This window comes from Triturus cristatus, chromosome 5_2 (assembly GCF_964204655.1).
Source record: "Triturus cristatus chromosome 5_2, aTriCri1.1, whole genome shotgun sequence".
Classification (NCBI taxonomy): domain Eukaryota; kingdom Metazoa; phylum Chordata; class Amphibia; order Caudata; family Salamandridae; genus Triturus; species Triturus cristatus.
In genome coordinates, this window is record NC_140588.1 from 718,486,720 (window position 1) to 718,503,604 (window position 16,885).

At 42.6% G+C, this 16,885-nt stretch overlaps 1 long non-coding RNA gene across 1 annotated transcript in view; it reads left to right on the forward strand.

Moving 5' to 3' along the window:
• The first annotated feature begins 8,125 nt into the window (after positions 1–8,125).
• The window catches only part of LOC146829176 (uncharacterized), a 242,139-nt gene continuing 233,379 nt past the window's right edge, over positions 8,126–16,885 (forward strand). Inside the window, exon 1 of the long non-coding RNA XR_014961925.1 lies at positions 8,126–8,192. This is a non-coding gene — a long non-coding RNA (uncharacterized LOC146829176). The remainder of the gene's footprint in view (positions 8,193–16,885) is intronic.

Genomic DNA, 16,885 nt, shown 5'->3' on the forward strand with positions numbered 1-16,885 from the left:
AGAAACATTTGTGAAATCCCAAGTGATTAAAGGGATAGATAGCTTTGAAGTTATATTTGATGTTAAGAAAACTAGTGGAAGAACCACTGTTCGTCTTTAGGTATTAAACATATTAGAGCTTCTTGAAAAGATCCTCCAGATTTTTTAGAAGAAGTAAAAAAGTGAAATAGTTGATACAGTTTGGGAATAAAGAAACGAGAAAAATTAGAGTAAAAGTGTCTTCAGGTCCTGGGGCTTTACCCCGTTTAATAGTATGAATAGCATTACTGATATCAGATTCTTTAATGACGTCATTTAACACCGAAAAGTCTAGAGGAAGGAGGGGTAATAGAAGAAAGATACTGAGATATTGTGTCTGGAGAGACAGAAATGTCAGGGGTGTAGAGAGATTGAAAGAAGTGAGTGAACTCTGACAAAATGTCCTCATTTTTATAAATCACAAGATTATTAGGGTCAAGAATAGAGCTAAACTTAGTACGTTCTTTGCTAATTTTTAAACAATTGGTTAGAAGTTTCCCCGCTTTATTCTGGCCGCCATGTATTTGGCTGAGGATTTAAGAAGAAATGAGTTGGCATTGTCTGTGGAAAGTGTGCTGAATTGAAATTTAGTTTGAACAAGCTTATCTAAACAAGATTTAAAGCCAGAGATAGAAAAGGAAGATTCTAAACACTTAATTTGTGTCATAAGATGTTGTAATTTAGAGAGAGAAGATTTCTTGCGAAGAGATATAAAAGAATTAATGAAGTCCCTGGAGGCCGCCTTAAAAGAGTCCCAAATGATTTGAGAAGATATAGAAGGGGATTCATTTTCAGTAAAGAAAGTAGTGGCAAACGATTCAAATTGCTGGGTAAAATTAGGATCTAGAAGAAGAGAGTTGTTAAATCTCCACCTTCTGGTGCCTTGTGTGGGAGAAGAGATAACTAGACTTAAGATAACCAGTGCATGATCAGAAATTAGGATAGAACAAATGTCAGATTGTAGGATATGTTGAGTGAGTGATTGTGAGGTAAAGAGGTAGTCAATGCGAGAATGTGAAGAGTGTGAATAGTGGAGGTAAACTGGGAGAACATAGTGGACGGGATGAATTTAGAAGTTGATTTACTATCAATAATCGGATCCATAACCATATTGCGGTCACCTCCAACTAATAAATAATCATTTTGAAAGGACATTAATTTAGATAAAATAGTGGGCCAAAAAGGGACATCTGGAGCACTAGGAGCATAAAGGTTAAAAAGGGTCATGGGGATATTATTAAGTAAAAGTGAGACAGAAAGTCTTGAGTAATAATCTGCAAGTCAAGATGCTTATGCCATAAAATGATAACGCCATTGTGATGACCTGTGCTTGGGGATGCAAAAATGTTACCTACCCATGATCTTTTAAGTTTAAGAATTTCTTTATCTACAACATGAGTCTCTTGTAATAAAGTTATGTCACAGCTCGAGTTAGATAAATGGGAGAGAACCCTCTGATGTCAGCAGCTCGTCGGGAGCCGGGGCCAGTTATGCTGCCCATTTCACGGGGGATGATTCCTGCCGCCGGTCCTATTCACGTGAGTTTCTCACTCAGATGCGTGGGCCCTGTTGTAACTCGCAGTTCCTCCCTAACCTTTATGGGACTCGAGATTCCGTGTGTGGGGCCTGTGGCTTTCGCCTTGAGTTGGGTTCTACGGCTGGCACTAAAATACCTAACTCCCCTGTCATTTCGGCGGCACTTCTCAACGTGCGCTCTCTGAACAAGCATCACTCAGAGGTGTTTGAGCTCCTGGACGATGAATCTCTGGATTTTTTATTTGTCACTGAGACCTGGCTTGACAATTCCTCCGACCCAATCGTCACCTTGGCTATCCCTCCGGGGTACAAAATCAGCAGAGTGGATCGTACTACAGGGAGAGGTGGGGGGCTGGCTGTTATTTTCAAAGAGATGTGGGCGCTGGATAAGTGCTCTCTCAGCACGTGGGACGGCTGTGAAGTCTTGGAATTTAATATCCGCTGCTCGGCCCACTTTTCTCTTGGTGGGTCCTTGATTTATCGTCCGCCGGGAGTGGCCCATGCTTTCCTTCAGGCCTGTGTGGAGGCGGTCTCTATGAGAGCTCTACAGTTCTCCCATTATGTGATTCTAGGCGATATCAATATTCATCTTGATCAAAATAACTCTAAGGACACACGTGATTTTCTCGATATTTGCCAATCAGCACAGCTCTCTCAATGGGTCGATCAGGCTACTCATCTTGGTGGCCATATTCTGGATCCTATCCTTTCCAATTTCCCTATCTCAATTAAAGCTCCGGTCCCGGTCCCCTGGTCTGATCATTATCTAATTGGCTTTTCATGGGTGGTAACCCCGCCCAGTGTCAGTCCAATGGTCGGTCACAAACCAGCATTCAAGAAGGTTGACCCTTTACTTTTTGCCAGGGAGCTGGCTGCCAACAGGCCGCTTCTGTCACAAGATCTTGATCAGTGTCTTGCTGCTTTTTCCAACTGGCTTTTGGGCTCTTGGGCGGCAGTTGCCATACCTACTTCAGCCAGACAGTCAAGGGCTTCCCCCTCCAAACCATGGTTTTTGGAGGATCTGCGTCTCCTCAAGCAGGGCTGCAAGAAACTGGAGCGCTTTTGGCGTCTCAGAAACTACTGCCCGGCAGTAAAGGTGCAGCTCAGGCAGGGTCAGAAAATCTACTATAAAGCGATCTTCTCTGCTAAAAGGGCGTTCTTTGCCACTCGGATCGATCAAGCCCAGAACAACGCTAAGGACATTTTTTCTATTGTCCAAAGTTTCATGTCCCCTGTGGCGCAGAGCTGTATTTTACCGGCAACCACTGCGTGGTGTGAGACGCTCTCTACATTCTTCCGGGACAAGATTCTAAAGATTCAAGGCAGCTTCTCTGCCCCGGTTGTCTCTATTGGGCCTGTGGCTCCTCTTGTCCCTTCAGGCTCCACTCCTGTTGCTTTGCCTACCACTCATTCCCTGTCTAAGTTCTCTCCGGTCGATTTCTCATGTACTTTGAGAATTCTTCAAGGGCTGAAGTCTGGTTCTCCCGACGATCCATGCTCAGCAAGACTTCTGGCTTCGGTGGCAGAGACGGTGAATGAGGAAGTCAATTCCATCATTAATCTATCTTTGCAGGATGGCAGGGTCCCTAGTTGTTGGAAGCAGGCTAAAATTCTCCCCCTTCTGAAGAAATCTACTCTCGATCCTTCCGTACCGGGAAACTATAGACCTATTTCTCTCCTACCTAGTCTGTCTAAGGTTTGTGAGAAAATAGTGAACAGACAGCTCTCGGAGTTTGTCGAGAGTGCGGGTCTTCTTCACCCTGCCCAATCGGGATTCCACCCCTCCTTCAGTACGGAAGGTGCTCTTTTGGAAATTTCAGAAGCCATTCAGGAGTGTTTAGATGCCGGCGGGAAGGCTGCCCTTGTGCTGCTTGACTTGTCGGCGGCCTTTGATACTGTTCCCCATTCACTGCTGCTTGACAGACTTTCGATGATTGGTGTGTCGGGCGCGGTTTGGGGCTGGATCAAATCCTTTTTGGACGGCCGATACCAGCAAGTCTGGATACCCCCGGTGGCCTCTTCACCTCTTCAAGTTGGCACGGGTGTTCCCCAGGGTTCGTCCCTCAGCCCCCTCTTGTTCAACATCTACCTTACTCCGCTGGTTTTTCTAGTGGAGGAGTTGGGAGCTAAGGTCATTGCCTACGCCGACGATACGCAACTTCTGTTCACTTGGGACAAACAGGGGTCCTCGGTGGCCCCTGTGCAGAGGTGTCTTTCCTCGGTCTTTGAATGGTTGGCGTCGGCACATTTAAAATGCAATAAGGATAAATCCGAGGTTCTGATGTTCGGCGACTTCCCCTCAGGTTTTAGAGAGTCTATCTGGCCTCCTGAGTTCCCACCGCCTGTTTCCAACAGTCAGCCCGCAAAAAACCTGGGCATCTATTTTGAGAGTAATCTTTCCTTCTCCAGTTAGATTAAGCGTCTGACAGGTTGCTGTTTTGGTCATCTCAGAACTCTGAGAAAATTCCTTCCGTTGCTGCCTCAAGCGGCTAGGGAATCAGTGGTCCGGGCTCTCATTCTGTCCCGTCTGGACTATGCCAATGCCCTCTATGCTGGGCTCCCAGCTTACGCTCTCAATAAGCTTCAAGTGACCCCGAACGCGGCTGTTCGCATGCTGGGCTGGCTGGGTCCTAGGCAGAATGTCCATGGCTACCGTCGCTCCCTTCATTGGCTACCAGTTAGGGCCCGGATAGCTTTTAAATCTCTCACCATAGCCCATCGCGCCCTACATAGGATGGGGCTGGGCTACTTACAGAAACGCTTCTCGTTTTATGTGCCGGGGAGACACTTGAGGTCTTCTTCCCTTAGGCTGATGAAGGTACCTTGCTTCCAGCGCCATCGTCTAGGTGGTGCTTCCCTGGCCGTGTCTGCCGCCCGTGCTTGGAATGCGCTCCCCCTCTCATTCCGAATTGTTGAAGACACTGGGGTTTTTAAAAAACTGCTAAAAACGTACCTCTTTTCGTAGAGCTGGGTCTTTGTTCTGTCTTCTTTTGAGCCGCACCGGGACACTCTTTGAGTATATGTGCGCGTAACAAAAGCAAATAACATAACATAACATAACATAACATGTTTGATCAGGAGCCTAAACCTTTAACGTTCCATGAAACAACTTTTAACGCCATTTATAAGAGATAGAACAATATAAACATTGCATGATAATTAATATAACAGTTGAAATTTGGAGAACAGCAAAAAGTATCAATGAACAATACAGTAAATATATAGCCATACCAGATAATATAAAATTGCTAGTAAAAGAAAAAAGAAATGTAGTTATGAAAAGGAGTATAAGAATGAAAGAAAAAAGAAGAGCAACAGAATAAAGAAGAAAGAAGAGAAAAGAAGAGAAAAGAAAAGAAAAGGAAAGAAAGGAGAGAGATCGAAAGAGGAAAGAGAGAGGAAAGAGAAGAAAAAGGCATCATTGAGAAACAAGGAGATTCAGAAGTAAGAGACGAAGGATGAAGAAAATACAATAAAGAAAGAAAGGTAAATACATTGAAGAAAGAAAGCAAGATAGAAGATTCAAAAACACACTGACTTACTACAAATAACATAAAAGGATGAGGGTGGTGAAGCCACATAGGGAAAATGGCACATCTGACCTGTCAACTCAGGGCGGATCAGGGAAGGACGACACCATCCAGAGCAGACCAGGGTTGACATAGATTACATACGCAAAATTACTGCACCTAGTGGATAAAAAAGAGACAAAATATTAATAAGTGAGAAATACAAATATGATCATTAACACAACATGAAATAGGCTGAGAGATGAAATACCTAAATGTTTAGATTGGAAAAGTACAAAGAGACATAAGAGGACAACAATTAAACAGGGACAAAACGGGATATGTTCATATCATCTTCACGGCATTGGTCCAAGAATCTTTGGAGCTGAGCAGGATCTTCATAAGTCGTAGTTTTATTTCGGTATGTAACTTTGAAGAGGCATGGGTGGAAAAGTCCATAACAAGCATTGCGAGTACGAAGAGCCGGTCACATAGCAAGAAATGTCTTCTGATGTTCTGCTGTTGTCTTGGCATAGTCTTGAGCAAAGAAGAGGATTGAGCCCTGCCAGGTGATACGATCTTTAGATTTAGCAGTTTGAAAGACCCGTAGTAAGTCAGTATACTCTAACTCCTCTGGGTCTGGATGAAGAGGATGTTGCAGTTGGATTCCGACCCAAACGGTGAGCTCATTGGATGTTCAAAGCGGGAGATCAGATATCATTATAGTGATTCACATGAATACACAATAGGAAGGGTTGGTTGACTATGAGGTTATGGTTTGCATTATAACAGGGACGTTAATGAGGATCCTTCGATAATTAGCAACTTACGGATGGTTTTAAAGCCCTGTTATTATCGATTCTCATGGCCATACTACTTCAAACACTCAGTTTGGAATCATACTGAAACTTCCCAAACAAGGGATGATTACCAGGATTTTGTTCGTGGTCGTGTGCAGGTCATTTGGCGCTGAGGTGTTTGTACTACAACATCCGGATTGGGCGTGCGTATATATACTGCAATGCAATAATAGATGTGGCGCAATTATGACTTTGGATTGTTAATTCTGATGTTCATGCCTTGAAAAAGTCTGAGCAAAGACGAAACACGTGTCGTCTAATCGTGTGCTGGGAATTTTAAGATTTGTATTATGAGAATAAAGACTGTTAATCGACATGAAGAATGACCTCTCTGGATTTCTGTTTCTGATTAATACTGTTGTGCTTTCTTCGCTTTGAATTTGGGTTTATGTACACCTAACGGTCGGACACATGTAACTAGGACTAGATATGGACACATGGTGTGCTGTATAGGCCTCAATTTTCTGTGTTTAAATTGGTTGTACATTGATTTGTGCTAACAACACCTTTAGATTGTAGGTGTTTTGGGGCCGACTTAGCACCCGCCTTTAGAACTGTAGTAGAATACCTTTGCAAAAAAACTTGTTGTCACGCCAAATTGAGTGCTAATTTATTTTTGTACATAGTGAATGTACGGACATTTCCCTGTAAGGGAACACTACTACCTGTTGTTTATGTTTAACACCGCCATAGTGTCTGGTGGAGGAGATGTGGTAGGTGACAGAGGGTTCATTTTAATCTGTTTACTAGTAGTGGTAGATAATTTTGGAGCAAGAGTAGTTGAGGGGAGTGAGGTATTAGCAGATAGTACCAGAGTGTCCATATGAGGCGACGATGTAGGGCTTTCAATTTTGTCCATAGCTGTTGAGAGAATTGAATAGGGATTATGGTTTGCCAAAGAGGAAAAAGGGACAGGAGGACCAGCTACACTACATCGAGATTTCGGTCTCCCCATACAATTTCAGTTAGTAATGTAGCGCTGCCTGCTGCAAGTAATGTTTCTCCAAAGAAACCACAGTGTTCATAAATTTGAGGAGAAAAAGGTTGAAAATAAGGTATCTCACTGGCCAAGTTTATAAAATATCAAGAGGAGGCAGTCCTGTGAAGAAAAGCTCCAGCAAACATCGCAAAGCTGTCATAAGGTGCCAGTAGAAACATAAAGGTTACAAAAAGCTAATTTTCCACATCATGGGTTAAGTGAAGCCAATGAGAATAACCCCAGCGTTAAATGCCATGCATTGGAGGAAGGAAATGCAGGTTAAATACAAAACAAATGCCCCTGGAAACATTCCTCATCAAAAAGATGATGAGGCGACGAGTGTCATGAAGAACAAAATGGCGGGCGCAAGGTGAAGGAAAAACGCGCCTATCGCGAAGCCGCAGAAAGGCATGAAGCGGTGGCGGAATGTGTCCCATGGCAGCCCCGGTCCTCGAGGAGCAGCAAGGAGGGGAAGGTCCACCGGAGGGTCTGCACTTCTCCTGAGCCGCTACGGAGCCTGCTCAGGCAGCGGCCATCTTCTTTTGGCGCCAAGCCACGCCCCCAATTCTTACAAATTAACATGGAAAATTTCCAGATTAGCACAGTGTAGGACTCTTTTAAGGCCATTTTGAGGGGAAAGATTACAAGTACATCGTCCTTTAAGAGGAAGCAATACAATAAGGAGAGCAATACACTGGAGTCAGAATTGAGGAGTGTCGAACGGAAATTGGCACATCATATGTTAGGGCCCAATGAGGTAAAAATACTTGAAGACAGGATACATGTCTTAAAAGATATGTTAACTGGCATTATGGAGGCCAGAGTCACGAGGACATGGGAAGTGAGCAAAATAACTCACTTCAAGTACGGAAAAAGTGATGAAAATTGCTTGCCTGGAAAAGTAAATCGGACCAAGTAATAAACTTAAATAAGGAGACAAAGTGCCGTAATTCAGGAAAGATCTAAAGTTGCAACAATAAGTTTGAGAAAGCTTTTAGAAATTCCTCTAGAGATCTTTATACAGAAAATCTAGGTATACGGAGGTTGAGGTAAATAAGTGGTGTCAGTGCTCAGGTCCCAGACTCCCAGTCCCCACTAAGCGTTAAACTGGCCCGCGCCACCCAATCCCAGTGCTTCTCTCATGCTGGGAGAAGCGCTGGGATTGGGTGGTGTCTGGGAGCCTGTGGTCCTGTGGATTGTGGTGCCAGGAGCAGTGAGGCGCAGCAGGACGAGGGAGCCGAAGAGCATGGGCCAGCAAGGGAGAAGAAGAACGTGGACCGGCAGCAAAAGGTAAGTGTTTAAACTTTTTTTTGTGTGATTTGTTCACCCGCGCTGCCCTTCTGCCAAAGTCAGATTGGCAGCAGCCGCTGTTGCAGTTAACTGAGCTGAGATTTCTCTGCTGATTCATTTTTTTTTATTGTGAAGAGCTGTACCATGTCAAGATTGTTAGTGCATTTTAATGTTGCAATGCATTTGTGCAGTACATAATTAAAGTGTTTGTCATACACCCAAGATATTTATACAAAAACTCAAGAATGTACTTTTATTTGTCCTGCACTCATTCAGTATGATGATGATGTGTTTTAGGCGTTACAAATAACTACTTTATAGTCATCGAGGTACTCCTCTTTGAGTTTTTCTATCCACCACAGCTGAGAATTACCGGTCATGACGCTGCCTGTGCTTTAGCGTAGAGAGAGGGAATTTGCTCTATTGTGCTAGTTCATTCCAACGAGGAATCATTTTCTAGCTCTAACCAGGTTTGAGTCAGTTCGCTGACAACCCCAGTGTGAGGTTCAGAGCATACCTGCCAAATAACAGTCACATTAAGTAAATGCAGTTTAAGCACATCTTTACCTTTGGGGTATAATGCCCTGATCCCACATTGTATGCACCAAATTCTAGAACCCAGAATGGCTCTGCCTTGTCAAAAAACTCTGATGCTAAGAGACATTGACAGTCACAAAACTCCACTTAGATGACAATGACAATGAATCTTTATTGTTTAAGTTAATTAAAACCATAACAATATTTCACTAAAACCGGACATGTTGTAAAAGATATAATATACATGTTAAAAGCAGTGGTCATTAGTAGTATACTTAAAGTTGAGAGAGACAATATTTGAACAAATTGTTACAAATGTAGTATACATGTTTAAAGCTGATGATCAGCAGTGATACATTTACAGACAAACAAGACGATATTTGAACAAATATGCCAAGGAGTTTTTCCTCTTTTTATTTTTTAGATAATTTGCTGTTGTGCTTGTTGAGTTACTTATTCAAATTAGTTTCTAATTTGAAAGTAAAGTTTTTACCAAGTTGCAGTTAAGCTGTGGGTCGTTCAGATCAAGACACTTTAGTATGGCAGATCTGCAGGTGCAAATGCTCCTGGTGGTAAAAGTTTTTTTTAGCAATAAAAGTCGACATGATTTTAAATGGGACATATATGCAGATTAAATTAACAAAGTCCTGTGTTGATGCACCACATAGATTGCAAGACGGCAGTCCATTATATTTCCAGGCTGGTTGATCAGCATTAGTCGGTAGTGACCCAAGATGTATTGCTAGCAGCTTTCTTTTTAAGTATATGGAGTATCTTATACTCAAATATGCTGTGGGTTGTGAAATTGAAGTACCATCCACGTGTGGGAGTGTTTACTGAAGATGATTTTATCTTCCATTAGCGAGTGCCTTTTTTCTACTTTATTCAGTGCTTGTCGAAATATTGTGTACGGTAAGTTCAGTTGCCAAAAATCTGTCACCTTCATTAAGTTGATTGATAACCACAGGTACTTGTTATTGGCCGATCGAGGTTCATCCTACTGAGCCTTCCAGATGGAACTATTAAGCGGGTTCTGACGGTTTGACCAGATTTTGTACCATAGTTAAATTGTTGTGTACCTTCTTGCTAGATGTTGCTGCAGTAGTTCAAATTCCAGGCAGATCTGAGCTGGGGAGGAGTTCCGCGGTAATCCACATACTGTTTTGTATGTCTTTATTTGCATTCTCTCAAGGATTGTTGCATCTTTACCATGTTTGACTTCACTGGCATAGGCTAAGGTGGGCAGGAGTGTCGCTTTGATAACAGCTAATAATGGATTAAACGATGGACCACTTAAACTCTTTGCCATGGTGTAGAAGGCGTATATGAACCCATTTCCTTTCTTGATTAAATTATCATTGTGTGTGTTGTAATTGAATTCATTGTCTATATGTAAGCCAAGGTATTTATAATTTGGGACTACCTCCAGGTTCATGTTGCTTAGCTTAAATTGTTGATGTGCCTGGAATCAATGACTTATGTTTTTGCTATGTTTTTTTCTAATAGGTTTTTTAAAAGTTTTTCTTTGTGAAGTGTTCCAGTTCATTAATCCCTCTTTGGAGACCTACTTTTGTGTGACTTAGCAGAACTATATTGTCTGCATAGGATAAATGCGTTAGTCGTAATGGGCCTAGATGGGGTAGAAGCAAGTTTGCCTGGTACAACTTTGGGGAGAGATTGGCCATAAACAGATTAAACAAGTGAGGGGTTAAAACACAGCCTTGTTTCATACCATTTTCAGTATGTATTTTCCTCATAAGTCTGGTGCCATCTGCTACTTTAACTTGCATCCACGTATTTGTAAACAGCTGCATTATGGTTCAGAGAATTGGGCCTGGGAGGCCCCACTTCCTTAATTTGTTCCATAAGATTCCTCTGTTGACTCAGTCAAACGCCGCTTTGAAATCTATGAAGCATACATATAGACATTTCCGCTGTTGTATTGTCTTGTCTGCCATTAATCCTAGGGCTAGAGTGTTTTTCATATCCAGACTGGTTAATAGGGATTATGTTGTTGTTATCCGACCAGTCTACCAGGTCTCTGAGAACTAGTGAGCCAATTAGAGCGATCATTCTGTAGTTTACTGATTCTGTCCGGTCCCCTCCTTTGTATACTAGATTAATTATGGAGCCTCTTCGGCTTTCTGGAAAAATGCCTGAACTACTCACTTCATTGTATAAACGAGACAATAAGAAGGCCCAGTAGTCAGGGTCTGATTTGAAAATCGCCTGAGGTATACCGTTTGGACCTGGGGCACCATCCATTCTGCCTGATCTTATTTCTTTGGAAACTCCGTCTTTTGTGTATTGTGTTGGAGAATTTTCAATTAAATAATTTCCGGCTTTCTTGACACTATGAGGTTTGAGGTTTTCCTGATATATTTGTAAAAATGTGTGATGGTTTGGCTGGCCTGTCCGATTAGGCTATTTGAGTTCAGAAGGGTGGTATTCGTACTTGGCCCTCTTGTAGTTAGATCTGTTGTTATATTGTCATCCTTCGTTGATAGGTATTTAGGGGATTTTGTAACATCATCCCTTTTATATTTCACTTTCCCAAAGATGTTTGTTAAGTAGCGTATCCAGGCTTGCTCTTTAACACAGGCAGCGATAATTATTTTTAATGGTCTTGTAAGGCCATTTACCTGTTCCCAAAAAGCTCTGGCATTTGAATGGTTAACATTAAAAGGGAGTTTGGACCAAAGGTTTTCTGTTTGCATTTTTTTGTCCTTCCAGATTTCCTTTTTATACTGTTTTTTGAGGCATTTAATTTTTTTTCCAGATTCTTTTAGAGACAACTGTAACTAGGGCGCTTCATTCTATCCTGGTACTCCAGGCTTTTTTCCCCATGCGTTTAAGTTGCATCTGCTGTGGCCTTGCGTAGTAGTTTATTGTAGGGGCATCATTTAGCAGATATCTTAGAAAAGTTTCCCAAGGACCTATCTGGGAGCCCTCCGTGTTATGGTGTTTTATTATCAGTTCCTTTGCTTTAATGACTATTTCAGGGAGAGTGTTGGTCGACCATCTTATACTCTTTAGGTTGATTGCTGATATTTGTCCTGCCTCTGGAGGGGCTATCATGAGACTTGGTGGGGAGGCGAATAATTCAAGAAGCTGGTATGAGTGATCACTTTTGGTGGTGTATTAAATGGAAAAGTCCTACTACTACTAAAGCAAGCAGCGGTAGGGTAAGTATTATGTAATCTATAATGGACCGTGCCTTCGCACCATATTATGTGAAGTTCGGAGGTGTGTCCTGTTGGGTTCTTCCATTTATTACTCTTATACCAAGGTATTCTAGATTTTTCACTAATTTTAATCCTTTTATATCATTTTGTTTGAGGGGTGGGGGTGCTTGAGTTTGAGCTGCCCATATTGCGTTTTCCACGGTTAAGTGATCATCTTCATTGGGTGTATATATCAGGTTAGAATTAAAATCACCTGTTATTATTATTTGCCAAGGTGAGTTCTCAAACATTATTTCCATTATTATATTGATCAATTTGTTAAATAGGGAATTTTTTCTCTCACTTTTTGGATGTGCATAAACGTTTATAAGAATGATTGTATTTGCTACTTTGCAATACCCCAGATTGATGTTAATCAATTGCATACCAGATGTTGTTGCTACCATTTGCGCAGACATTATATTTAGTGCTGTCGAGATGTAGACAGCCAGGCCACCCTTTGGCATACCATGTCGTTGAGATCTTGTTTCCTGTACATGATGTAGGGTGTAGCCCGCTACTTGAACTGGAGTGATCAGCCATGTGTCTTGAAGGGCGATTAGGTAATAATTTTTCCAGTTGTCTGGTACTGAATTATTCTGGAGTTTGTGCTTTGCTCCTGCAATGTTCAACGATAAGAGTTTAAATGATGACTGGTTCCCCTTGTTTCTATCTTTGTCAAGTCATTCCCTTTGTGGGACCATTTTCTGGCCCGCCATATTCAACATGAGTTTTTCTTTGTGTTTTTAATTCTGACTCGGTGCCTCTCGAGTCGCCTCTTGCATTTTCTAATATGGAATATACTGAGGTTGTACTATGTGCATATGATCGATTGTTGGTTGGTCGTAACAAGGGGATAACATCGCCTTGCAGGCTTAAAAAATATTATACCCCATTCTTTGAACTGTTGGGCTGCCTTTAAGATGAATGAGACAGTCTCTGGTGACTTCCGAGTAGAAAGATTTGTACATTTTGATTTGTGCTTCCCTGGTTAATAAACTCAATAGATAGTAGGTCAGTCGTGTTGAGATGGCTTAATAATAGTATTACTGCCATTAAACTTAGGACATTTCCTCTATTCAGGTAAATCCTGAGGGCCTTGTGATATGTATTGTGGTGTTTTACGTTCTGATTATTTACATTTTGTACTTGCTCCTCTGTTTTTGACTGAGGTAGAGGATATATACAGGGCTCCATCTTTACTGAGTGTTGTCTTAACCTCTTCAGTGCCCATGACGAGATAGTCTCGTCATGGAGCACGCTCGCGCTGTGCCCATGACGAGACTATCTCGTCATGAACCCCACCCACTAATACAACGCCCGGCACAGGAGGGGGAAAGGGCGTGGCACAGAAGGGGTTAAGGATTGTTGCATAGTGTTGATGTGGGGTGGATTTTTAGTATCCGTTCATTTTGGCCACTGCTTCATTGGGGATCTTTCTGTAAGACCACTTCTTTTAGATTTATGTTGAGTTCATTGTTTTCCTCGTGGATTGGGCCTATATCCAGTCTTTTGTGGTCGTCCATTCCTTCATTTGTTGTGTGCGATGTTTCTCGATCGATTACATCAGAACCTATATGGATTTTAATCCTACTATCTCCTTCAGTGTTCGCTGCCCTTTTAGGGAGCTGTGTTCTTTGATCTAGACGGTTCTTTGTTTCTATTAACATACTCTTTGTGATTGGTCTTATGAAGTTTTCTGGTGATTCATATACACTTTTTGAACCCGTGCTTCCCTAGTTGATAAATCCATTGGTTAGGGGATCACCGGAGTGTGTTTTTGATCTTCCTCAGGTTCTTGATTCACTAAGTCTTGCTCCTTGCGTATCACAACAAATATTGGGTATAGTCTGTTCCCCGTTGGCTAGCCTTTCCTTTATGTTGTAGTTTTATTCTGGCCTTACTAGCGCACTTCTTCTGTCTTTTTGTTTGGTGAGAACTCAGGGGTTTGTCTTGGGCATCTTACTGTTTGATTGATTTGTCAGTTAAGTCTGTATTGCTATTAGCTGAGATATTTGATGTTGGTAAAGAGTTTTCAAGTTTAAGTGGTTTCTTATCATTTTCACCTGGTTTATACGCTAAAGTAATGCTCCCTGGCTTGGGTTTATTTGTTAATGTGTGTGTTTCCTGTGGCATAGTTCTTTTGCTCCCGCTTGCTAAGTCCTGCTTCGGTATGCTGTTTGGTGCAGATGTCTGTTTGTTCTGTTTGTTTTCATTCAGTATGCTCATTAGGATGGCTGGTACTGTACTTAATCTGTCCAATATTGGACCACATGCACAACGGACTTCAGCTGTGATCGTAGCAACTTTGTTTTTTTGTGTTATAAAGTCCATCAGCATTTCAAGTTTTGAAGTTATACCAGCAATATGTGCTGCTATTGTGTCCATTAAGTTGATCTGGACACCCAATTTATCCGACAACATATTAAGTACACTGACTGAGGTCTGCAAGGAGTTTATTAGTAATGTATGTATATTTAGAAGGTCCTCCATTTTTATTTCCGGCTTATCATCATTAACTTCTTTTACCTTTGTCATTGTTGTAATGATAGCTCTCTTTTTTCTTCTTATCACGTTTGGTGACCTTGTTCTGTTTGGCGAACCAGCACTGCTATACATTTCAGCAAGATTTATTTGTGGACTGCTTTTTGTTTGATGTTGATAAGGTGGATTCAAATCACCCTTACTTGCTTGTTCTAGTAAGCTTGATATCTCGATTATTGCTTGTTGTTGGATTTGCATTTGTTCTTTAGACGGGTTACTAGTTTGATTAGCACCCGGGATCGTTGTTGAAATTTCCAACACTTGTATTAAGTCCATTTTATTTATCAGTGGGATTGATTCAAGCCATGAATCATTTGCTTTGTCCAAATTTGAATTGTCCAGTTGTATGCCACGTTTCGAAATCTCCAATCTGAGAGTGAAGTGAACTATGTTTCTGGTGTGCACTTGGGAGTGTATCACATGTCTGTTACTTGCAGAATTAAATGTTTTTGATTCCTCATTTTGATTGGCTATTATTATTAAACTCTGATTTTTGTTGAGAATTGAGACCGTATCTGTTCTATTCAGACTTTGATCTATATTTATAATTGAGACCTCTTCTAATGGAGTGCAGAGCTTTTGCGGTGTCAGTGTTTTTGGAAGATCTGTTATTCTCTCTGTTGTTGCGTAGATAGCTGTTGCTGGATCCTTTAGGAAGGTACATTTACCGGTAGGATTCATTGCCCCAAATATTGAATAGATGGGAGGTATTAATGTTGCACCCGGGCTTTGAGCAGATTTTATTTGATTTTTTGGAAGAGTTTTCACGCTTTTTGTGGTTTTCCTTTGATTTGAGGTTTTTTGTGTTACTTGTTTCCTGACTCTTCTGGATCTCATTTTCCTGTTTGTGTGTTTGAAAATCTATTGGTTTGGGTAGACAGGCCCAAACCACTGCAGGGTCTCCTTCTGTTGGCAATTACTGTTGGTTACTGAAGTTTAATTTTGGCCAGTGCTTTTGGCCAGTGCTGGTTTGCCTGGCAGGTTGGTTTTGTCCGTTGACAGACTGCTTAGCGGTCCGGGCAGTAAACCGAGCTGGAATATGCCAGACCACTTGCAAGCGTCACCCAAACCTGGCTGAGCCACTGACTCTTAGCAGTGAGTGGCTACCACCACCTCGCTTATGGGCCAGACTTAATACTGGACTTGACACCAACCCTCCTGGTGTTCGTCTGAGCTGCTGCAGTACTGTACTGTACTGCGGTGTGTTGTGCCTTCCATCCTGGGTACCGAGATTAAAGGAAGTCTGGGACCTCTTCATTGAATTAGGTTCGTGGGGCAGGTGGTGGCGGGGCAGGTGGTGGCTAGGAAAGGCTGGCGGCAGGCCACAAATTTGTAATAAACAGTTGCTAGGCAAGGTAGGAGGACAGGGAGGTACAGGCAGGTATCAGGGCCACCCTGGGGCTCACAGCACGATCACCCACCCACCCACCTCTCTGCAGTCCCTGTAATCTGCAGTCTTTGTAGGCCCCTGAACCCATGTTTACCTTATAGGCTAGTTGGCTGAAGAGGTTAAACCGGCCTCAGCTTCCCCTGCCTCTTAAGCCAGCTGGTCCAAAGCAGACACTCAGACTGGTCCTCAGGCAGCGAGGTGGCGGGGTGTCGATTCTGTAGGCTATTGTTCTTCTACTTCACCCAGAAGCTCCCGCCCCCACCCCCAGAAGCCAAAAGAGCCGGGGGTGATGGAATTAACAGGGCCGGCATGGTGTTTTCAAGGCTGGAGTAGAGGTTTTAAGTTTAAAAGTTTAAGGGTAATTGAGGTGGCCAATGTGGCTGTGATGGCGTCAAAGTACCCCTGCAGCAGAAGAGCAGGGGGCGCAGAGGGGGCACTCACAACAGTGCACTTAGAAGCTCCGTTGTCCAGCTTATGGTGACATCAACCACTCTGCCTCTCAGACTCAATCAATCGCTCGCTTGTGATGGGAAAATGGCCCAGTGTGGTGATACCTCAAGTGCAGAGGCCACTCAAGCTGCAGCACACTCCTCAGAGACAAGACTGGCACTCCTGCTGATGGCTCCGCTGCTCCAGGGAGCTATCTTGGTCCCCTGCTCAAATGCGTCTCTGCAGCAGTTGCCATTCCCTTCCTCCTCCCTCTGCTGCTTTGTTTCTGGATGTGCTTCTCAGTGATGGATTGACTCACTATTTTCCCCTGTTAAGTGCACTAGCGCCAAATGGGCAGAGGCAGGGCTTTCTACATTTGTCTCTGTTGCATATCTATGGAGAGTCATTTGGGCTTTCCTGGCCTCACCTATATTTCAGCCAGGGTCGGATCGGGAACAAAATTAGGCACGGGCACCGAAGGAAAAAGTGGCCCACATTTCTGGATAATTACATTTCATGAACCGTGTTTTAGTATCTGGAGTAATCTGTGATAAATTAAGCATTCTAAA